Source organism: Mus caroli, chromosome X (genome assembly GCF_900094665.2).
Source record: "Mus caroli chromosome X, CAROLI_EIJ_v1.1, whole genome shotgun sequence".
In the NCBI taxonomy this organism is placed as follows: domain Eukaryota; kingdom Metazoa; phylum Chordata; class Mammalia; order Rodentia; family Muridae; genus Mus; species Mus caroli.
This window is the reverse complement of record NC_034589.1, coordinates 117,350,933-117,376,951: the sequence shown is the minus strand read 5'-3', so window position 1 is coordinate 117,376,951 and position 26,019 is coordinate 117,350,933. Positions and strand designations below refer to the sequence as shown.

The 26,019-nt window shown below is 36.6% G+C and overlaps 1 pseudogene; it reads right to left on the bottom strand.

Annotated features, from left to right (window-relative positions):
• Nucleotides 1–21,762: 21,762 nt before the first annotated feature.
• LOC110287430 lies at nucleotides 21,763–22,379 on the bottom strand (annotated as a pseudogene).
• Between the last annotated feature and the right edge of the window lie 3,640 nt (nucleotides 22,380–26,019).

The following is a 26,019-nucleotide window of genomic DNA, read 5'->3' as shown; positions in this document are numbered from 1 at the left end:
CTCGAACTCAGAAATCCACCTTCTTCTGCCTCCCAAGTACTGGGATTAAAGGCGTGCACCACCATGCCCAGCATATTTAATAAATATTAATTTAGTTAATATTTAATATTATATAATTACCATATAATTATGTAATATTATATAATTAATATAATAGAATTAATATTTAATATTTAATGAATATGATTTACCATATAAAATATATAAATAATTACCGTATATACCATATACCATATATAAAATTACCATATATTAAATTCTATTAATCACATTTAATTATGATTTACATTTAATTAGTATAATTTACATTTAGGATTTAATTAATATTTAATATGGATGATTTATATATAAACATGATTGTGAAAACATGTATGTCGTTATTATAAATGTGTTTTAATGAATATAATTTTTTTTGTCAGTATTTCATCCAGGAAGAATTTTATTTCAGGTTTGTAATATAAACAAAACAAACTTATTTGGGGTGACTAACAGCTTTGTGACTGTGGATTACTCTCTGTCCACTTGCAGACCATCTCAAACAAAAATCAACATATTCAGTATCAAATTAGAGAAAATAATCAGGAAGAAGCAAAAAACTATTTAAGATATAATCTAGAGTTTAGAGCATAAATTTGCTTATTTGTTCAATCTGAGCAAAAGCAAAGGCCTTCTGTGGATAGACTGACATTTTCCTCCCTGCAGAGCCTGTTCTGGTTGACAGAACACAGAGAAAATACTATTTCCTTGTCTGTATCAGCAGTTCTCAATCTGTGGGTCATGACTCCTTTGGCATACCGTGAAGTCTAAAAATATTTACATTACAAATGAATATAATTTCTAACTTGTATGATATATATTAATTTATATACATTTTATTTGAGCCACGTGATGGATTGGATTGGACAGGCAAGTGTATTGATCAGGACTTCATTTGATTACCCGTGATAGGTGGGTCCAAGTCCTATAAATCTTGATTTCCTAACGTTATGTGAATTTTAGTTTACAAAAGGATATACATAAGTATTTACCATTGTATTGAAATCCATATTCTCAAAATATAGTTAACAGGGGTCTGTTAGATAATAGGAGTAGACTCTTGGATTTGAGACCTAGTGAAAGCTCTACATTTGGGCTAAAAGGCAGCATATATATTTTTTTTTCTCTCAATCTGGAGGACTAGATATACAAACTGATCAGAGATGTTCTTAGCATGATGAGAAGCATCTTTAAGTTTATGCAGAAGATAACCAAAAAGAAATTAAAATCTTGAGCTTTGCATTAAGTTGTAAACTGTCAATGTTCCATGAGCTTTAAATATACTTAATTATAATTTTTAAAAGTTACATTTGCAATAAAGTATTTTTGGAGAGTGAAGTCATAGAGTATAACTATAATTTTGGGATGCAAACCATTTTTTTTCTTTTTCCTTTCCTTCTTTTTCTATTAGATATTTTCTTGATTTACAACTCAAATTCTATCCCTGTTCCTAGTTTCCTCTCCAAAAATCCCCTATCCCTTCCCCCTTACCATGCTCCCCAACCAACTCACTCCTGTTTCCTGGCCCTCACTTTGCCCTATACTGTGGCATAGAATCTTCTCAAGACCAAGGGCCTCTCCTCCCATTGATGGCTGACTATATATGCAGCTAGAGACATGTGTCTCTATGTGTTTTCTTTGATTGGTGGTTTAGTACCAGGGAGCTCAGGAGGTACAGGTTAGTTCAGATTGTTGTTTCTCCTATAGGGTTGCAGACCACTTCAGCTCCTTGGGTGATTTCCCTAGCCCCTTCATTAGGGACCCTATGCTCCATCCAATGGAAGACTGTGAGCATCCACTTCTATATTTGCCAGACACTGGCAGAGCCTCACAGGAGACTGCTATATCAGCAAAATCTTTTTGGCAACTGCAATAGTGTCTGGGTTTGATGGTTGTTTATGGGATGGGTCCTCACGTGGGGCAGTCTCTGGATGTTCATTCCTTCAGTCTCTGCTCCACACTTTGTCTCTATAACTCCTTCCATGGGTATTTTGTTCACCCTTCTAAGAAGGATAGAAGTATCCACACTTTGGTCTTCCTTCTTCTTGAGTTTCATGTGGCCTGTGAATTGTATCTTGGGTATTCCCAGCTTCTGGGCTAATGCACTTATCAGCGAATGCATTCTATGTGTGGTTTTTTTGTGACTGGGTTATCTCGCTCAGGATGATATTTTCTAGTTGCATGCATTTGCCTAAGAACTTTAAGAATTCATTGTTTTTAATAGCTGAGTAGTGCTCCACTGTGTAAATGGACCACATTTTCTGTATCCATTCCTCTGTTGAGGGACATCTATGTTATTTCTAGCTCCTGGCTATTATAAATAAGGCTTCTATGAACATAGTGGAGTATGTGTCCTAATTGCATGTTGGAGCATCTTCTGGGTATATGCCTAGGAGGGGTATACCTGGGTTCTCAGGTATTACTATGTCTAATTTTCTTAGGAATTTCCAAACTGATTTCCAGAGCTGTTCTACCAGATTATAATCCCACAATCAATGGAGAAGTGTTCCTCTTTCTCCACATCCTCGCTAGCATCTGCTGTCACCTGAGTATCTTAGCCATTCTGACTGGTGTGAAGTGGAATCTCAGGGTTGTTTTGATTTTCATTTTCTTGATGACTAAGCATGTTGAACATTTCTTTAGGTACTTCCCAGCCATTCAGCATTCTTCCACTGAGAATTTCTTGTTTAGATCTGTACCCCATTTTTTATAGAGTTATTGGGTTCTCTGGAGTCTGAGTTCTTGAGTTCTTTGTATATATTGGATATTAGCCCTCTGTTGAAGGTAGGATTGGTAAAAATCTTTTCCCAATCTATTGGTTTCCTTTTTGTCCTATTAACAGTGTCCTTTGCCTTACGGAAGCTTTGCAATTTTAAGAAGTCCCATTTGAATATTCTTGATCTTAGACCAAAAGCTATTGATGTTCTATTCAGGAAAATTTCCCCTGTTCCCATGTGCTTGAGGTTCTTCACCGCTTTCTCTTCTATTAGTTTCAGTGTATCAGGTTTTATGTGGAGGTCCTTGATCTATGTGAACTTGAGCTTTGTACAAGGAGAAAAGAATGGATTTATTCGCATTTTTCTACATGCTGCCAGTTGAACAAGCATCAATTGTTGAAAATGCTGCCTTTTTTCCACTGGATGGTTTTAGCTCCTTTGTCAAATATCAAGTGACCATAGGTGTGTGGGTTCATTTCTGGGTCTTCAGTCCTATTCTCTTGATCTACCTTTCTGTCACTGTACAAAGACCATGTAGTTTTTCATCACAATTACTCTGTAATACAGCTTGAGGACAGGAATGATAATTCCACCAGAAGTTCTTTTATTGTTGAGGATAGTTTTCGCTATCCTAGATTTTTTGTTGTTGTTGTTATTCCAGATGAATTTGCAAATTGCTCTTTCTAACTCTATGGAGAATTGATTTGGAATTTTGAAGGAGAATGCATTGAATCTGTAGATTTCTTTTGTCAAGATGGCCAATTTTACTATATTAATCTTGCCAATCCATGAGCATGGGATATCTTTCCATCTTCTGAGATCATCTTCAATTCATTTCTTCAGAGACTTGAAGTTCTTGTCATACAGATGTTTCAATTGCTTAGTTAGAGTCATACCAAGGTATTTTATATTATTTGTGATTATTTTGAAGGGTGTTGTTTCTCTAATTTCTTTCTCAGTCTGTTTATCATTTGTGTAGAGAAAGTCCACTGATTTGTTTGAGTTAATTTTAAACCAGGTACTTGCTGATTTTTTTAATTAGGTTAAGGAGTTCTTTGGTGGAATTTTTGGTGTCACTTAATTATATGATCATACCATATGCAAATAGTAATAGTTTGACTTCTTCCTTTCCAGTGTGTATCTCTTCGACATCCTTTTATTGTCTAAGTGCTCTGACTAGGACTTTGAGTACCTGATTTAACTTTTTACCTGGTGTCTGTCTAGAAAAGTTGTCCATTTCATCCAGATTTTCCAGTTTTATTGAGTGTAGGTTTTTTAAATATAATCTGATGATTTTTTGGTTTTCCTTGTTTTTTGCTGTTATGTCTCCCTTTTCTTTTCAGAATTCCACAAGACATCTCACCAGACACTCTGAAAGCTAGAAGATCCTGGGAATATGTCATTTCAGACCCCAAGAGAGCACAAATGCCAGCCCAGGATACTATACTTAGCAAAACTCTCAATTACCATAGATAGAGAAACCAAAATATTCGATGACAAAAACAAATTTACACAATATCTCTCCACTGAACACAATAATCACAGTTACAGATGTTTTTGAGGGGAAACATCCATAAGCTTCTTTACTGGCAAAGCTCCTGGCCCCTTTAAGAGTGAATTATATAGAGAAGTAGCCCCTATCAGGACTTTCACCAGCTTTGCTAGACTTCTAGATGTAGGTGGAAGACTCAAATGGCATTTTATCAGTTTTTGTTGTGCCACGTCAGACGGCTTGTTTCCCTTAAAAAAAAAAAAAATCATGAAATGAGTTAAAAGTAAATCAAGGAGTGAATGGCCAGCAGATGTTTTAACCATTTTTCTTTCCTTTTGAATATGAATCACCGGGCAACAATCAAGCAATGAAATGAAACCACATACATAAACTGACAGACATGGACAGACTGGTGCTCCAAGGACCGACAATAGACAGAGATTCAAGAGATCCAGATGTCCCACCAAAGGGACCCAGAGCTAGAAATAGACATTACCTCAGTGGAAACCAGAGAGGAAGCAGGAAGTATCCTGACTTCCTCTTGACCCTAGTGGAGCTCTAGAATAGCTTACTTTTACTTTCCTTCTCTTTTGCCAAATATCAGTGGACAATGGGTAGGACTATTTTTCCAAAGCCTTCCTAGAATGTTTAGGGTCTAAGTTATCTCTAATTAGGATCCAAAGACTAAAGATGTCCATAGGCACTTTACATAGTCCATGCTCATCATAATAATTTTTGAAGTTGTTCTCCAACTTTCTTTGAGGTTGCTAAATTTATTTTACCTTCCTAAGGAAACCAAGGACAGACCTTCTCTACAAAACCTACAAAAAAAAAAAAAAAAGCAATTTCTATAGCACTACTTTAGGGAAGCACATTAAGCATTTGTACAAAAAGCATATGGCTCTGTATGTTTCCTGTTTAGTTGTTGGTGTTTTTTTTTCTTATTTTCTTTCTTTTTTTCTTTTTTCTCCTTTTGACTTTTACCCTTTATGAGCTCCCTTAATTCTTCTGAGCTCCCTTACCTTATTCTAACTCCCTTATCTTTGTTTTCCTATGTCTTGTACTCCCAAATGACACTCACCCCTGCCAACTCTTGCACTTTCCTGAGACTGCTCCACTTCCAGTGGTGTCCGTCAGTATTTCCCCTGTATTGCAGCCCCACATTTGGCTCCATTCTTCTGGAGTCTGACAGTCATTCAACATGGGAACCATGACTGTGGGAGAGAGGATGAATCTAGGAAAGGCAAAAAGAAATGCAAGAGACAAGGGTGGGATAGGTGCTGGTGAATACCATGCCAGTGAGCAAGTGTATTTTCTCAATTTCTTTTAAAGGCAAGGAACACAAAGTATGACCAGTCTCAGGAAGATAAACAGTGACTACAAATCCTCACACGGCAAGTTTATAGTATACAGAATCTATGTGTAATGAAGGCTGTTTCCTTCAGGCTAGACAGTCTCTCAAGGAAATATACATAAGCAGAGGTACATGTCAGATTATAACTTACATCTTAATTAAAAACAAAGATAGATATCAGCAGACTAATTCATGATTAATCACAACAAAGAAGTTACTCAAATTTAACTCAGGATGTATTTACCACACCATGCACTAGGATTTTGTTAGATAAATTGAAATTTTATTTTCCTGCTTCATTTCAGTTTAAGTTTTATTTACTATGAACATTCATTTTATGGTTGTAATTTTCATATTTAGAATTCCCTTCCTTGTTTTATTTACTTGGTTTTGATTTCTTGAGTTTCAATCAGTTTTGTTTTGTCCTTTCTCCATTTATTCAAGTCTTTGGTAGAGTATTCTTCAAATTCTTTAAAGTACTTGAACATGTTTCTAACTATTCTTTTGAAATCATGTTATGAATTTTATCTCATTGAATAGTTATGAATGACAATATTACTATAAGATTGACTTTGAGAGGGACAATATATTCTCTCACTTTCCCATTACTTTTATGATTTTTTGATAAGACATGGGCATCTAGAGTTGGGTTGATGGACACATCTTTTATTGTTTAGTTTTTGGGTTTTTGTTTGTTTGTTTGTTTGAAATTATAAGTACATCAGTCCCGCTCATTTTTCTTTCCTCACTCAAACCTTCCTTTGTACCTACCCTACATTTCATTTAAAAATCAAGGCATCCTTTTTCTCAACTATTGATGTGTCTGTGTCTGTCTGCCTGCCTGTGTGTGTGTGTGTGTGTATGTATGCATATATATTGATAAAATATATAACTACAACTTGCCCAGGCCACATAATGCTAACTTTATGCAAATATCTCCAGTGCTAACAAACTATTATTGGAGAATAGATGGGAAAACATTATGTTAAAAAAATAACCAGTCAGAATTCTTTAATTGTGTGGCCTAGTCTCAACTGCTAAATATGCTAGTCTGTGTCATACTATGTGTAAAGATTTGACAGCAGAGTGATACTGAAGCTGTAGAGAGGTTAGGACTTTAAGGGTGGAAAGATTGCCTTTCTGGGTCCACATCAAACTTTAATTTTTAATATTCTGAGAAGAAAAATAAAATATTATGTTTTACCTAATTATAAGTGTTAATTTCTTTAGGCTATGATATTATAAGAAATGTTTCAAGAAATAAAATCTGACAGACCCCCCCAAATAAGCAATATAGAAAAGTATAACCTAGATTAAATAACTCAATATGTAGCTATTATAATAAAATACATTAACTTATTGAAGAGGTCCATTATCACTGGGGTGATTAAACTTCCTAGTTTGTCTATGTTACCTTTTCAGTGTAAAAAGAATCGAGGTATGAATTAACAACTTTTCAGGTTTGTTTCCATGATCATTACCTAAAATAACAGAAATATTCAAATGCTGTAAGATAGTTTATGTTGATTGAAAGAATTAGATAACCAAATGCTTTCTGAAACTGGGAGTCTACAGATGAAATTAATCATTAAATCACTAGGAATGCACCTGGCATACTAAAGTACTAGAGCTTGAGAAACAGGTAGCATATACACACACACACACACACACACACACACACACACAAAAGTTTATGGCACAGTAACCAGCATTGGGGAGGATTTTATGAATGAGATAAGGCAGTGAACCATCTATTTAGATCAAAAGTCAGCAAACTAAGTACTTTAATGATGAAGTCTGATTCTTCGTATTTAAGTATTTCACTGGAACAACACTAGCCATTTATGCTTTTTTGGTCCAATGAGATTGGCTGTGGTTAAAAACTGAAAAAAAAAAAAAAGAATTTTCTAAGGATCATCAGAGCTTTTTTATGTGAGAAGAATTTAATGTTGAAACACAGGTGCCATTGTTTTTCCAAGAAATGAAGAAAGAACAGTTGCATAGAGACTCCAAGTGTGTAGGGTGTCAAGTTCTGGATTACCAGATCCTTTCCACTACAACTTAGTATTTTAGGAAAGCATATATTCATCTTCATTTTTCTACTAAAATTGCTAGTAACTTTTTTGAAGTAGTATAAAAAGTCAGTGAACGATCCATTATTTTTCTAAAAAAGGAAAAATAAATAATACAAATAAAATGTAAAGAATTTGTTTCAGTAAAAATGTATAGAAATTATTGGATTCTGGACTTTTGAGATGCCTTTTTCATCATTTCATTTCATTTAATCACTTACTTTCCTAAAAGACTTTACATTTTAAAAATGTGGAAATACAAAACCAGTTTGCAGAATGTATAAGTAGCATGGCCACTGTATGGTCATTAGTCCATATTGTTCAGTATTTATCTTGGATGAAATGGAAGTAAGGAAGGACCTAATTTGCATTTCAAAACTAGTTCTAAATCTATGTCACCACAGATTTTGTAATTTAGTGGAAGAATAATGAAAAGAGAGTTATACAGAAAAACCTATCAGCTTAACATGAAAATACTTTTGAAATTATCAGTTTAATTACTCGGTTTTTTTTTAATATCCAATTTGAAACATGTATGTCCATCTTTTTGCCAACAACTCCCCATCTACTCTAGCATTGATTTGGTTTCCTATTCTACCATCGATTCCAGCATAGACATATACAAACTCATATTTTTCTTTCACTAGGTAATGAGTAAAGCAAAAAAAGGGAGAATTAATGGATTAATTTTACAGACTATGCAGTCCCAAGTATTGAGAACCATCTAAAATGTTCCCTTAATGACAGCTTTTTAAAAATGCTAAATATTTCACTGAGTCACAACATTCAGAGGCTTCTGTGATCTACTCACACAGAGACCCATGAGGGCAAAAATCATTTCTATGAGTAAACATTTTGCAAGAGTATATGGTATAAAGGTATAATGATGAATACTACTGGTTCTTTCTCCCTTCCTTCCTCTCCCCTCTTTTCCTCCCCCATTCACCTTTATTCTTAGCTCTCATCTTGATTTTTCTTTCCCCAATCTTCATTTCATTTTCATATCATAGATTCTTAATTGAGCATAGGTTTACCCCGAGCCTGTAAACTGTCCCTTAGACACTATGTGTGAAATAGACAACCATGTTGATTAAGTCAATTAAGAATTTTAAGTCTTTTTTATTGATGACCATACCAAGAGTTGGCTGGAGCCTCTACAAAGTCTCCTTGTTCTGATGTTCACTAATACAGAGGTTTAAAAGACAAAAAGTTCAAGGACATATCAAAGTTAACTGAGTGTCAGAGCAACCTTCCAATATGCATCCCTGAAAAAAGATAATAGTTATTTTAGAAATACCTTGCCAATCATTTTTATTACAACCTCTGGACCATGTTCAAGGTCTTGAAAATCTCACATATATTGCTAAGGCAAGTATAACCATTTGTAGGAAAGGGATAGAGAGCTGAAAACTGTCTAAACATACACAAAATGAAGTTAGAACAGGATGGTGTTACCTCATTCATTGAATTTCCTTTTTAATTTCTTTAGTTCCTTTTAATTAAAAAAAATTCTTCACTAAGGGGTAAGTTTTGGATCCTGTGCATCCTTAACCTCAGGAGTGTCCCGTCCAGCAGGACTTATTTATTCCGTGGGCCGAGGAGGACTGAGGCCTGCAAGAGAAACAGGCAGAGAAAGGGAAGTAAGAGCAAGCAAAGAGTTGTCAAGGTCTGTTTAATGAGGCTAAGAGCCTGGTTATAAGCACACAATGGAAAAAATAGAGAGGGGTCGAGGGGGTATAAAAAATACAGAGAGAGGGATGGACATCTGGGACGGATGCTGATTGCAGGATTCAAACATCTTGCAGCTTATCTTGGAATGTCGGCCCTAAAATGGTCCCGGGCGGCCTTCAAACATTCTGAAGTTTACCTTGGGGTATCAGCCCTAACTAAACAGTCCCAGGAAGCCATCAAACATCTTGTAGCTATCTTGAAGTGCCATAAACAGTCCCAGGCACCAAATGGAGACGAGAAGAAAGCGAAGTTGGCTTTATCTAAGCAGTTCTAGGCGCCAAGTGGATACATGAAGTATGGAGTGAAGCTGGCAGTACCAGGCGCCAGGTGGAGACAATGAAGGAGGGGATGACAGAGTTCCCATCAAATGGTCAGCCGGATCTTCAGGGTGAGAGTTGTTGCAGGTCTAGTTTCCCACAGTTTGGTCTCTCACACAGGAGTATTTTTATTTGATGAAATTTTAAAACAATTTATTATACAAGGTCTCACACTAAGTTTTATTAAAAGGAAGAGTATGGGACAGGCAGGGCAGCAGAAAGAGTTGTGAGCCATAGATTTTAACCAAACATTTTATGGCATCAGAAATTACTTGACTTTAAAAAACTTTTTGATTTGTTATTGTAGAAGTAAATCTCTTACAGTGTCACTGAAAATCCTTCCTGGGACATGGAACATACTGAGGGAGAACTTACAGTTTGTGACGTTGTATTTATCTAATGATATATCTGTTATAGATCCCCTTTCCACCCAAGTAGCTCCATACTCTCTCTCTCTATATATATATATATATACATATATATATATATATGTATATATATATATGCATATATATATTCCCACAATTGTATCAGTTAATAGAAGGGATTCTTCCTCTGCTCTCTGCCCCAAGCGCCTGTTAAACTGTCAGCCTTGATAAAAAGAAAGTTTACATTTTATGAGATCAGTTTAAATTACAAGCTTATTTTGTCCTTTACTTAGTCTGTGTTAGGATATTTTGAGTATGGAAGGAGATGAAAGTAAAGGAATACATATATAGTATAATCATATCATGGTCTTGTAAAAATATGCATTTTTCAAACTGGCTAGAATGGAATAAGCATGTAAGTTTCCAACAGCCTCTTGATATGGGGAACAATTCCCAATCTAGCCTTTGGTTTATAGGATATTGTCAGCCCCTCATGGTGGAAGATTTATTACATCCCATTCCTTAGGAGATTCTTGTTGCAAGTGCTGTAGCAATGTCCATATGTCTGGATATACTTTTGCTGTGAAGGCAGAGGAAAGTTAAGCTGAGTTGGTATACATGTACAAAGAAAATATTAGTTTCTTGAGAATGAAAGTGATGGTGGTGCTTAGGTTTTGAAAATCTAGGCCCAGAAGTGGGAATGGGCTAACAATGAAGGAAACACATGTTTGTGTACTGGCTTTTTGATGCTGCTTGTAATGCATAACAGCCATCTCTTGAGGAGCCAGACACTGTAATGAGACTAATAATTATTTGTTGATACTGTTTTATGTTGGGAGCAACATTGTTTGAACATTAACTTGTTCAAACAAGTTAACTTGTCAGCCTCTGTGGGAAAGCACTAGTCCAGTTCAGAACACCTGGCCTCTGTGGGAAAGCACTACCCCCAGTTGAGAACAAATAGTTATAGATCTTGTGGACAGGTACCTAGCAACCTATTCTGTTCTGTTCTTCTGGCTGAAGTTTACTCAGCCATTATCCTGTTCTTGGAAACAGGTGCATTCCCCCCAAAACAAAGCAACCCCCGCCTCCCCCCATCCCATATTCTGCTTTATATGAGGATATAACCTGTGTGGTAACAATACAAATTTGTCAGCTTGATCAGACCTCCTGCCTTGATGTCAGTTCTTCACTGTCTCTTATCCCCCATTCCCTCCACAGGTGATCCCCAGACCCTATTCAACTGTCCCCTGGTTTGGGGCAGTTTTAAAAAGTTTTTTTAACCTCATTTTAAGTAGTTATTAGGTTCTTTTAAAATAAAGGTCTTGAGACAGAGCAATGAACTCTGCTTTCTGGGGTGATGTGCTTTGTGGTAAGGGTTGTGTTCTTTGGTGGCTCATAGGGTAGTTACTATTGTTCTGGATCTCCTTGTTACAGGAAGCTCACTAGAGGTGATCATTCAGACAAGACGAATAGCCAATTTCAGTTTAAAATACAAGCTTATTTTGTCCTTTAGTCTATGTTAGGATATTTTGAGTATGGAAGGAGATGAAAGTAAAGGAATACATAGATAGTATAATCATATCATGGTCTTGTAAAAATATGCATTTTTCAAACTGGCTAGAATGGAATAAGCATGTAAGTTTCCAACAGCCTCTTGATATGGGGAACAATTCCCAATCTAGCCTTTGGTTTATAGGATATTGTCAGCCCCTCATGGTGGAAGATTTATTACATCCCATTCCTTAGGAGACTCTTGTTGCAAGTGCTGTAGCAATGTCTATATATCTGGATATAATTTCAAAAGAAAGTGAGTCTTTACTCCAGCTATCTGGTACTACACTTAAGTCTTAGGGAGACATAGGTATGGCCCCAAATATACAGAACATGGGTTTTAAAGAAAAACAAACAAACAATCCAACAACAAAAACAAAAAGCAATGACCTGGCTTCTTAATCAGCAGCTGCAGATGAGCTTTGCAAAAGCAAGTAGTTTAGTAGAAGCTAAAGTAAGAATTTAGTTGCATGAGATTCTGTAGAAACAGGCAGTTTAACAGAAGCTACGATATTCAATACATTTTGATCTTGGGTTACCAGAATAGAGTTGGGTAATTTTTTATGGGATTCTCCAACAAGTAGATCAAATTCAAGTTAAACCTGAAATGCCTCAGCAAGAATACAAGATGGAGAAAACTTTGCACTGTTTTGCCCTGTTACATTCTGACTCTATTGATGAGCATGCTGTTTTTATCAACATATTGTCTTCTGTCTTAGGTGGGAGCATGTCCTTAAAGTCTTGATGGCTGGTTTGAGAAATTTCCAGAAATTCCTCACAGTCATGGAGGATGTGCCCAGGTTACTATCAGACACTAATGTCACAGGGTTGAGATTCCATATAGCAAAAATAGTGAGACTGGGTTGATCAAGAAAAACACCCTGATAATGAGAAATGTGGGCATTTGACATTTTCTAGCTATTTTTCCATCTTATGGGGGTTTCAACAGCATGAGAAACTGTTAAAATGAGGTTCTGATCCAGAGTAAGCTTATCAGCTTTTATTAGTAGTACAGCCATTACATATATGGCATGAAAACAAGATGGTCAAAGGAAGGACCAGACACTTTGGGCAGATATGTTGCAGCCTTCTACCAGTGTCCCAGTTTCTGAGTCAAAATGCCCTATATGATGTCGTGAATCTCATGGATGGAAAGGTGAAATAATGGCTTAAGTAATATCTGGTAAGGTCAAAGCTAGGGCTCCAATTATAGCCTGGTTTTGCTTCTGGAAATTTTTTATTGTATATTTTATTTAGACTCTTCTAAAGATTTGCAGTGGCAGAATAAAGATGCTAGGGTATTTCAGGAAATATAGGAAACTAGAAATTGTAATATCCTTCTGACCACAAGAATTTTTTGTACCTATTTTCTGGTTTGGAAGGGTGTGAATTGAAGGATAGCGTTTCTGGACATCATTTGAGAGTTTTTCTACCTTGAGTGAAGTTATATCCCAAATAGAAAACTTTGGTTTAGCAGAGCTAATCTTTTTGTTGAGAGACATAATATTCCAATATATGGATCATCTTTAGCATGTCTTTTGTGTCTTCTAAACAGGTGGTATGGTTACTGGGAGTCTTCCAGAGATGACTATTCAGATATAGTTTATAGCTGACTGAAGTCTTTATTTTAACTGATTGGAACTATACTCGTTTGTTTGTGGAAACGGGTGTAGTCCTAAGTGTTCAGAGCATGAGACTTTTGACTGTAGTAACCATATTCTGTCAGCTTACTTGGTATCTTAGGGGTGGGGTTTTGAATTTGTGTAAGCAAGCAATTTGACAGAAACTAAGATAGCTGATTAGCTGGAGGGGAGAGTTGCACCAACAATTCAACAGAATCTAAGTAGTAGCTAGACCACCCTGACCTTGGGTTTCTAGAGTAGATTTAGAAAATTTACTTTGGGTTTCTTCATCAAGAAACCAAATTTCAGTTAAACATGAAATGTCTCATCAAAATACAAGATGGAACAAGCTTTTCACTGTCTTACTGTGTCACATTCCACACTGGTTCTAAGGGTATGCATTAAATCATCCACTCATTGTGTTCTAGGAGGTCATGTTTGGTCTTAAGGACCAGTAGCTTAACCGAGTTTATATGTTTGATATAGATGGTCATGCAGTTAAGGATGAAGTGTTTCATCATTAACTTGATCAGGATAAGAATCAATGGTCTAGTTAATGCTGAGAGTAAGGCAGTTAGTCATACTTGTCATGTGAATAGACTGATAACAATTATCTGATCTGTGTCTCCTTTTTCCCCTTTCTTTGAGGTTTTCTCTGACCATGACAATGTTTTCACTATCACTCATTTTTTTGGCATACAAATAGTAGGTACTTCCTAAAACCATACATAATCCTTCTTGTTTCATCAAGAGAAAATCTAAGCCAGGCAGTGTTGGCACATGACTTTAATCCCAGGACTTGGGAGGCAGATGCAGGAGGATTTCTGAGTTCGATGCCAGCCTTCTCTACAGAGATCCAGGACAGCCAGGACTACACAGAGAAACCCTATCATGAAAAAAACAAACAAACAAACAAACAAACAAAAAAAGAAAAGAAAATCTAAGCCTCTTCAATTTTGTAGAATCACTTATGCTTAAGGAGCCTACTTGTTTGTCTAGTTTCTATATGGATTGTTCACCTAAGTCTGAGTCTACACTTAATTCTCTAAGTTTTCATTATGACTATGAGGGCCAATGTCCCTATGGTTATAGGCTTTCAATACTAGCTCCTACCAGTAGCAGAACAAGGTCAGGTGCAGCTCACTTTCCCCATTGCATCCTGGGGTCCATGTTAAAGTGTGCCCTCTCCCTTCTCCATTCTATAAGTAAACCAGGGGTAGGATGTGCACTCAGACACAAAAGGGAGTTACTGTTTTGGAATGCCTCAGAGAAGGCTCACTTAGCTAAACAATTTGTACTTGCCCACTAAGTGTTCTGTTGGTCTATAAAGAAGAATTAATCTGGAAAGTAGAATAGCAAGCACTGGAATAAAGTGAGGTTTTTAGGTCAAAAGTCTTAGATACCAGACAGATTTCAGCTTTTTGTTGATCTCCCAGAGTGAGTTTTGACTGTTCCTGGTTACACTTGTTTTTATTTGCTGATGGACTAATGGTCTGATTGTTTCTTTTGCTTCATATAAAGGGTTGTCAAGGATTAGGCATAGCCAAAAATCCTAGCCAATTTCTGAGTGGGAACAATTAAGCAAATGGTGAACCTTTTCAATGGTAGAGAATATAGAAACATCTCCAGGCTCTAGTGTCAATAGGGCCTAGAGCAGTAACATTTTTGGCATGGTCTGGAGGCAATCTAGTGGAATTATCAGGTTGAGTCTTTCTACTCAGAATAGGTAAGAAGTCTCTTTTGGGAGTCATAGGTCTGTGGACCCAGGGAGGTGGCCTCCTCTGAATGACAAACTTATCCCATGGGTCTCTTTTGGTAGCATTTTTTTTTTAATTTTCCCAGTGTTATTTCCAGTGTTATTTTATTTTCACAGTGTCCCATGGAGGATAATTATCATCATGTTGTTTCTAGTCGTGTGGTTATGGACATATATTTTCCTAACATACAGTGTTTAGAGGGGGACTTGTCTTTCTCTGTGTGTATATAGTTAACATACCTTCAGGAAGCCTCGGTTTCACAACTCCATTTGCCACAGTAGATATCCCTGTTACCTAACAGTAGGGACATTCATGGGACATATGTAGAACTGGGTTTCCTCTCTCTGTCTGTCTCTGTCTCTGTCTCTGTCTGTCTCTGTCTCTGTCTGTCTCTGTCTGTCTCTGTCTGTCTCTGTCTCTGTCTCTCTGTCTCTGTCTCTCTGTCTCTCTGTCTCTCTGTCTCTGTCTCTGTCTCTCTCTCTCTGTCTCTCTCTCTCTCTCTCTCTCTCTCTCTCTCTCCCTCCCTCCCTCCATCCCAAATGATAGATAACCTACTTCCTGGAATTTAACCAAGTTCCAAACAAAAGTGTACATGAAAGAAGAAAGGTCTATATAGAATGGGTTGCTCATCCATGGGAAGACTGACTATTACTTTCTCTGTGTCTGTTACTCCTAATTTTCAATTCCAGACCAGATAGGGGTTAGTGAGGGGTGTAGACTCCTGTCCCCATTAAGAGGGAAAGGAAAAGGAAAAGGAAAAGGATGAGAATATTATTCTGGGTTAATGATATCAGGTTTGTCTTATCTTTAATGGGTCAAGTGTTCAAGTGATGCTACATCTGACATCATCCTCAGCAGCCTTATTTAGTTGGGAATGATAAATCCTGGGGATAACACTAGCCACTTTCACAGCAAGTAGGGTGGTGAGAATAACTGTGTAGGATCCTTTTCAGGCAGTTTGCAGAGAATAAGTAGGGATTCTCTTAATCCAAACCAAGTAACCTTGGTGTAACTGGTGAATGGTTCAGAAATGGGCAATGACTGGATTACTTTCACCATCCTCTCAATGGCCTGGCAAGCTTCCTTCAAAGCCTGAAGGTCTTGAGAGAAAAGTGATTAAAAATTTCATCTTGGAGAGTATCTCAGAGTTTCAGGATGGAATTTGGTTACTGGAATATGGGACTGCTGATGACAGAGAGGGAACTAGCAGCTCCAGTGACAAGAGTCAGGTGCTGCAGGAACTAGCTTTAGAAAGTTGTCAGAGGCAGGAGCTCGGGAGCACTGTCCAACTCTGCTGGAGAGTTGGAGGGTTTAGAGAATCAGGGATACAGAGAGTTGATGGGTTCTTTTTTAGTGCTTCTCCCAACATATGGGGATGGGGTATAAAGAGCAAATAGAGGGGTCATCAGGAATATCTTTACATAGCAGAAAGTTATGAAAAAATTCTGGTTAGAATATATTAGCATAGAATGCCAGCATAGTCAATAGTTTCTTTACTTAATATTTGTAGTATAAGAGAAGTATTTCAAAATGACTTTCCAGACTTTGTGAACTAACCTTATGTTATGCTCAGCTTTCCAGGTATGATTCAAGCAAATGTATAAGCAGCTTAGAAAGTCACAAAAGACAAACAAAGCTACATATTTCATCAGAGCAAGGAGAAAGGATTTTAACTGAAATGTTTATGATCACAAGTCACTGAATCATGAAATCCTACCCTGTAACAGATGGTGCATTTGTGCAATTTGTATCACTGAGTCCTACTTTTAATCAACCTTCTGATTTTTATATAGTCCAGCATATCCCAAGATCACATATAGCTAGAGAAGTAATTTCAGATGACAGTCTTCTAAGACTCCCTTTCTTCACCCTTAGGGATAGTCCATAGATCCATTACCATTTTCATAAAACAAACAATAACTGTACTAATCTATTGTGGCTGTCATGACTACTAGGAGAATCCAATATGACTTTTTATTCTGTCCTGACTAAAATGCTCTCATTCAACACATCATCTCTTTTTTTTTTTTTTTTTTTTTTTTTTTTGGTTTTTTCGAGACAGGGTTTCTCTGTGTAGCCCTGGCTGTCCTGGCACTCACTTTGTAGACCANAGGGTTTCTCTGTGTAGCCCTGGCTGTCCTGGCACTCACTTTGTAGACCAGGCTGGCCTCGAACTCAGAAATCCGCCTGCCTCTGCCTCCCGAGTGCTGTCAACACATCATCTCTTAGCAAGACATTTTTAATATATTTTCTAAATAATAATAAAATGGAAATAAATGTATTTGGATAAAATAACATTCTTTTTAAAAATCTGATGCTGGCACATGAGGTCTCACTCTTACCTGAAAAGCTATCAGTGATTAGTATCTGGGTCATGTGTGTATGTCATTTTTTTTTCTTCAGTGATATAGCCTTTAGTAAGCTGCCAATACACCAATATAAAACCAACACCCATTGGGAAAAGTGATATACTAATTACATAAATATGTAAACTCTCAGCATTTAAGTGGTGTAGTTAGGATTTTTGCCAAGATATTTTGAATCTATATCTGTATCTCTATCTATCTATCTATCTATCTATCTATCTATCTATCTATCTATCTATCTATCTATCTATCTATATCTATGCACAAGTATGATTAGTTAGTATATTTAGTAAAAAAAAAAAACCTTCTAACATCATCAAATAGTTATCAGTCTCATAGCTGCAAATATAGAACTATGGTGTGTACATTAATTATCAACAAATGATAAATTAAAAGTGCATCCAATTTTTCTTCCTTGTCTAATTAAATAAGAAAATGCAACTCCAGTGTAGGGAACCAACTTCTTTAATATATCATAGTTATTAGAGCTATCAGGTCATCTGATTTTTAGCCCATTGCTTGTTCTGCTATATAACATTCTTATTAAGTAATAAGCAATTAATCTTAACACAAATACTGTGAATGGATTATAATTAAGCTAAATAAAAATTACAGTGTATCCTCTAGTAATGAGCCATTAGAGATCCTCAGATAAGAAAAATCAGAGAAATAAAGAAATTTGTTCAATATGATCCAGTCAGAGTTAAGTGGTGGTATTGGTTTGTATTCAATTCTAAGCCTTTAGAACATCAAAGTCTGAACACTTTCTGCTGCAATGTTCTTTCTAATAATGTTATAATTTTGTCAATTAAACCTTGAGCTATGTCCACAGAAACAGTTAAACAATTCATTAAAATTTAAACAATTCAATTAGCATTGTTTGACCAATGTTGGCCTGACACTTGAGACAAAATGGCTTCATCCATAAGAACATTCTCATTTGTCTTTATTGATTTTTTTACCTTTGAAATAGTGCTATTTATATTTATTTCTACTCTATCTTTTGTACATTTCTTTTAGTATTTTTATATATGTATAAGGTTCCTTTCACTGCAATGTCTATGTTTATGCCACATAGTTTTAGTGGTTTTTATTATGTAAATGCTATTGATATACATTTACTTTTTTCTACTTTCAATCCACATAGGCTTACATACAGTTTTCATTTTTTTATAAAGCAAAATAAATTTCTACATATCATAAGACATGGCACACTAAATACTTGACATTTATTTAGAGCTGATGTTCTCAGCCTGCAGGCTACAGTGTCTAAAGGGGGTCAAATGATATTTTCACAGGTTTGGCATATCAATATTCTGCATGTCAGATATTCTCATTATGATTCATAGCAGTAGCAAAATTACAGTAGTAAAGTATCAACTAAAATAATTTTATAGTTTGAATTTTTAAATGTGTGACAGCGTTAGGAAGGATGAAAATCACTGATTTGGAGAAATACTCTATTAGCTGCACTCTACAGTTCTAATTTAACTTAAGTAATATAGATATAAAAAAAAACTTTCAGAGTTTATTGCTTAATAGCATCATACATAAAGTTCCTAACAACTACTCTGGGCCTACCAAGTACAAGTGCAAGACTGAGAATCAAATATGCATAAAATAAATGGAAAAATGGCATAGAAGAAAATGGAAACACTATATGACCCTAATAATTATATCTTTAGATGTTAATTGTCTATTGACAATACCATGTTTTAAATGATCACAATCCTCATAAGTTTATGTGTATTCCTATTTATTTCAAGGAAACTACCAGCTAACTCCTAATAGTTTCAGTATTAAAGATCTAAGAAGGTGCTAGATATATTGATAAAACTCCAGCTTTCCCAAGGCTAAGATGGTGAAACTGAGATTGAGGTAAGACTGGGTTACAAAGAATAAGCTTGTCTTTAAAAATCAATAAATAAATAACAAGAAAAAGTAATAAGCAAAGAAAAAAGCCAATTCCACATGTTACTTTCATGTATAAACTCTAGATTTAACTACATATGACCTGTAAACAGAAAGGGACTATTTGAAGGAGAAAGATGGCCAGTGGAAGAACATATATGTCTATAAAAATTCAGATTAGTAATACTATATGATTTAAGGTGTGTTATATATGATATATAACATTAGATTCCTAAGATTCCTAACAATATGATATTATTAATATTATGATGAAAGATCAATTAACTTTTTTCCTTTTGTTCGTTTTCTTGAGTAATCCTTTTATGATCACACATGAAAGTGCTTTCAACCACAAACTTCCAAATTACACTAAAGTATATGGCAAAGAAACAATTAGTGAATTCCTTTATTTAAAACCTTGTAATATCAAAAGATAATTAAAATATAAATAATTAACAGTTATTTGTTTACTTTATATTTCAATTTGTTTTCTTTTTATTATAATTTACTTATTATTATTATTATTATTATTATTATTATTATTATTATTATTACCCAGATTTTATTTGCTTCTGGGTCCACCCTCTGACTCTTTCACATCCCAAATATCTTCCCTGCCCACCTGTCTCCACGAGGCTATCCCCACTGCCACAATATCACCAGACCTCTAAACTCCCTGGGGCCTCCAGTCTCTTGAGGGTTAGGTACATCTTCTTTAACTGAACCCAGACCTGGCAGTCCTCTGCTGTGTATATGTTAGAGGCCTCATATTAGCTGGTGTATGCTGTCTGTTTGATGGTCCAGTGTTTGAGAAATCTCAGGGTCCAGATTATTTGAGATTGCTGGTCCTACTATAGGGCTGCCCTCCTCTTCAGCCTCTTTCAGCCTTCCCTAATTCAATAACAGTGGTCAGCAGTTTCTGTTCACTGGTTGGGTTCAAATATCTGCATCTTAGTCTTTCAGCAGATTGTTGGGTCTTTCAGAGGGCAGTCATGATACTCAAATACTGTAGATCTCTAATACTGTAACTATTAGTAAATAGCTGGTGATTGCCTTGAAATAAATAGGAATGCATAATAAAATTATGAGGATTGTCATCATTTAAAACATGATATTATCAATAGACAATTAAAATATGAAGATTTTACAGTTTTTATTTTACTTCAGGATATCATTTTTGTCTAGTATTTTATTTGACACTCACACACTTCACAGAAATAAGTTAGACTGAGTCTCTTTTGAGAAGAGTGACAATGAGTTTTATCTTACAGCTTATAGTCTGAGCATTAATATGGAGACAAGAACTGGTGCAGATATCATAGAAAAATGATGCTTACCAACTTGTCCATGTCTTCTCAGACTGATTTTCCTTCTTTTCATTTCTTTTATTGTAAATATTTCTTTATGCAATATATGCTGATTACAGTTCTCTCTCTCTTCTCCTCTCAGTTTCTTACTGCCTCCCCATCCCCTTTCTGTCTCTCAATAGAAGAGAAACAGGTTTCTAATGGTATAATAAAAAAAAATCGGAAAAAAAAAAAACAATCAAATCAAATAGGACAAAATAAATAGAAGGGAAAAAAAGCCCAAGACAAGACACAAGAGAAAGGTATAGATACAGAGTTCACTCATTCCCATACTCAGGAATCCCATAAAAACATAAAAAGTCAGGAGTCATAATTCATATACAAAGGACATGTAGGAGAGAGAGAGAGAGAGAGAAAGAGAGAGGAAACATTTTTTAAAAATTAAAATAAAAAATAAAAGTATTTTAAAAAGGTCTGACACTTCATGAGAGAAGGAGTTCCTAACAATAACATTAAGGTTGTTTTCTGTTGGTCATCTATTGCTAGGCATGTGGACTAACCTTATGAACAGTTTGTTTCACTAATGAGGCTCTCTTGGATTAGAGGTGCAGGCACGTGTCAACTTCCCCTTTCAACAATGGGACACCATTTGGCACAGACTCATGCAGGCAATGTGTATACTGCTCAAGTCTCTGTGAGTTTAAATTTGTGTCAGTCTTATTGGTTTACAGGGCTTTTTCTTCCTTTGTGTTTTCTAGCCCCTCTGACTGATATATTTTTTCTGCCTCTTCTTCTGCAGTGTTTCCTGAGTACTAAGTGTAATAATTTGATTGAGACATCCTACTTAAGGATAAGTGTTCTAAGGTTTTTCACTCTCTGTCAGTTTCTGTACTTATTCCTATCTGCTAATGGGTGAGCAAGGCACTGATCAATGAATATAGTAGAATGTCATTAGCAGTCAACTTATTGCTATGAACCTTTAATAGAAAAGTAGCATTTGTTTTCCCCTAGGTTCCTGGATTATCTAGTGTCAAGATCTTGGTCAATGTAGCATTGTCAAGTATTGGTTACATCTAATGGAGTGGGATTTAAGTCAAATCAGATATTATTATTATTATTACAACAAACACCCTTATTACATGAGCTATGAAGGATGACTTATTTGCCTTTCTGAGTTTTTGTCTTCTGCAGATAGAACTCCAGCTCCTTGCACATAAGTATCTGCTCTGCCACACTGGCCTGGTCTTGAAGCAATATAGGCAAGAAACTTGCCCTGCTGGAACTACTCCTGCAGAAGAGTGCTGATGTTGGCATTATTTTTCCTTCCATCGAATTTTTTTGAATCTTCTTTGATCGTTTTTGTTTAAAGGCTCTTCCTCCTCAAGAGTTCACTTGGCCCCCTTTTTGCAGTCCAGGGACATTGCATAGTGGGACTCATACTACTGCTGGTACAGTGTACTGTCAATAAGCACAATGCATTTCTTCACCAGGGTCTTGATGCAAACAAGCTAAGTATTGGATGGATTGTAGACAACATCAATGATCCTTGTTTTGTGAGTACAACACTCAGAGCACCAAGAAAAGTTTCCCACATCCAATCTCAGGACATAGTACTTCTTATTGCCTCCTCAAACTCATATTGTGTGTATACTGTGAAGGCCAATTTTAGTGTTGGCAGCAGGCCATCTCAGCTCATACTTCCACTTCTTGTGGAATGGTTTTCTCTTACCCCCGATATTGCAGTGCATGTGCCAGTTGTCCCTAGAGATGCCCATCACTTGGCACTGACTGGAAAGAGGGAGTGCAAAGCTTCATGGTTTGATTGGTTATCCTTTTTTTGTTGTTATTGTTAAATTTTCATTGTATTTATTGTTCTAAATAGGGTTGACTTTTATTTGTTTTATTAGAAATAATTTTTTCTTTCTTTCTTTTGAGTTTCTTTATTTGTTTATATTACACTCCATATTTTATTCCCCGCCCACCGTCCACCCTCTTACTACTCCACATCACTTACCTACTCCCCACCACCTGTCTCCACCCCTCCTGACCTCTAAACTCCCTGGGGCCTCCAGTTTCTTTAGGGTTAGGTGCATCATCTCTGAATGAACATAGACCCAGCAGTCCTCTGCTGTATATGTGTTGGGGGCCTCATATAACCTGGTGTATGCTGTCTGTTTGGTGGTACAGTGTTAGAGAGATCTCAGGGGTCCAGATTAATTGTGACTGCTGGTCCTGCTACGGGGTTGCCCTTCTCCTCAGCTTCTTTCAGTCTTTCCCTAATTCAAGAACAGGGGTCAGCTGCTTCTGTCCATTGGTTGGGTGCAACTATCTACCTCTGACTCTTTCAGCTGTTTGTTGGGTCTTGTGTGCGGTCATGCTAGGTCCCCTTTTGTGAGCACTCCATAGCCTCAGTGATAGTGTCAGGCTTTGGGACCTCCCTTTGTGCTGGATCCCACGTTGGGCCTATTGCTGGTCCTTCTCTTCCTCAGGATCCTCTCCATTTCCATCCATATAATTCTTTAAGACAGGAACAATTATGGGTCAGAGTTGTGAATGTCTGATGCCACCCCCCCCATTTGATGCCCTGTCTTCCTGCTGAAGGTAGGCTCTATGTTTCCTCACCCTACTGTCAGGGATTTCATCTAAGGTCCCTCCCTTTAAGTCCTGAGAGTCTCTCACCTCCCAGGTCTCTAGTGCATTCTGGAGTCCCCTTTCTTTAACTCCTACCTCCCAAAGGTTGCCTGTTTCCGTTCTTTCTGCTGACCCTCAGGGTTTCAGTCTTTTTCCCTCATCCAAGACCAGATCAGGTTCCCTTCTCTCCCCCACCAACTCCTTCCCCTGTCCACTTTCCCTCCAAGTCCCTCCCTCTCTTCATATCTGTGATTACTTTCTTCTCTCTCTCAAGTGGGACTGAGGTGTCCTTACAATTTGTTGACCTTTTTGAGGTCTGTGGACTGTATCTTGGGTATTCTATACCTTTTTTTTTTTGGATAATATCTACTTATTAGTGAGTACATACAATGCATGTCCTTTCAGGTCTGCATTACCTCAGATGATATTTTGTAGTTCCATCTATTTGCCTGCAAAACTCAGAATGCTCTAGTTCTTAACAGGTGAGTAGTATTCCATTGTGTAAATAAACCACATTTCTGTATCCATTCTTCTGTCATGGAACATCTAGGTTGTTTCCAGCTTCTGGTTATCACAAATAATCACAAATAAGGCAGCTATGAACATAGTGGAACACGTACCCCTGTGGCATGGTGGGGCATCTTTTGGGTATATTCCCAAGAGTGGTATAGCTGCATCTTCAGGTAGATCAATTTCCAATTTTCTGAGGAAACTTCAGATTGATTTCTAGAGTTGTTGTACCAGTTTGCAACGCTACCAGCAATGGAGGAGTGTTCCTCTTTCTCCACAACCTATATAACATGTGCTATCCCCTGAGGTTTTGATATTAATCATTCTGATTGGTAAAAAGTGGAATCTCAGGGTCATTTTGATTTGCATTTCCCTGATCACTAAAGACTTTGAACATTTCATTAGGTGCTTCTCAGCCATTCAAGAATCCTCAGTTGTGAATTCTCAGTTTAGTTCTATACCCCATTTTTTAATTTGTTATACTATTGCTAACATATCTTGTAGTCAGGATATAGGTATAGATCAAAGGTTTTATGATTGGATTACTTATTATGTTTCACTTTTGGTAGAATGTGAAGTGCCTTCCTATATACTAAGAATCATATCTTTATGGGTAAAGGTTCTAGAAAAGCATGAGCTCAATTTCTCCAGGTTCAATGAGTAGTATAGGTGTTGTTTTTAGCAATAAGGTCTTGCCATCATCTTGTGAAAGAGTAATCCATAGGCTTAGTCACAGCTTGAGCTGATTGGGGATTCTGAAAGGACTCTTTTGCCCTACAGCATAATTAGATGTAACTCATTTCTAGTACTTCAGCCTTCATTAGATGATAAGAAATGTCCAGTTGGGACTTTGTCTCTCCTGTTATTTGTCAATCTTTTTTTTTTTTTTTTTTTTTTTTGGTTTTTCGAGACAGGGTTTCTCTGTGTAGCCCTGGCTGTCCTGGCACTCACTTTGTAGACCAGGCTGGCCTCGAACCCAGAAATCCGCCTGCCTCTGCCTCCCGAGTGCTGGGATTAAAGGCGTGCGCCACCACGCCCGGCAAATAATGTGTAGCACAGGCTGGCCTCGAACTCGTGATCCTCCTGCCTCTGCCTCCTTCAGCAAATCCTACCGGCGTGCACCACCACTACCGGCTCATTTTGTTTAATAGCTTAATAAATCAGATATTCTTTAATATCTGATTTAATCAGATATTAATAAATCAGATATTCTTTAACTATGCATATGTTGAGGAACAGATAGTTTGTTTCTAATTACTGACTATTATGAAAAAAATAGCAATCAACATAGAGAATCAAGTGTCTCTGTGGTAGGATTTAGCATCCACTGGGTATATGCCCAAGAGTAGTGTAGATGGAACTTGAGGTCAATTGATTTCCATCTTACTGAGGAACAGTCATACTGATTTCTATAGCAGCTATACAAGTTGTCATTTCTTTAATTCAAATCTTCAAGAGCATAAGCTGGCATCGTTTTTTTATTTATCATAGCCATTCCAAAGGGTGTAAGATGAAATCTCAAACTAGTTTTGAATTGAAGTTTCCTGATGACAATGGATTTTAAACAATTCTCAATAATTTGAGTTTTCTCTTTTAAGAGCCCTTTGTTTATTAGAAGAGAAATTGGGAAAGAGCCTTGAACACATTGGCACAGGGAAAAACTTCCTGAACAGAATACCAATAGCTCAGGCTCTAAGATCAGCTGTTGACAGATAGGATCTCATAAAGTTGAAAAACTTCTATAAGCAAAGGACACTGTCAATAGGACAAAACATCAACCTACAAAATGGGAAAATATCTTTACCAACCCTACATCTGACAGAGGGCTAATATACAATATATACAAAGAACTCAAGAAGTTAGAGTGCAGATAACCAAATAACTTTATTAAAAATTGGAGTACAGAGCTAAACAAAGAATTCTCAACTGAGGAATACCAAATGGCTGAGAAACACCTAAAGAAATGTTCAACATCTTTAGTCATCAGGGAAATGCAAATCAAAATGACCCTGAGATTGCACTTCACACCATTCAGAATGGCTAAGATTAAAATCTCAGGTGACAGCAGACACTGGCAATGGTGTGGAGAAAGAAGAACTTCTCCATTGGTGGGTGTCTTAGTTAGGGTTTTACTGCTGTGAACAGACACCATGACCAAGGCAAGTCTTATAAAAAGCAACATTTAATTGGGGCTGGCTTACAGGTTCAGAGGTTCAGTCCATTATCATCAAGGTGGGAGCATGGTAGTATCCAGGCAGGCATGGCACAGGAGGA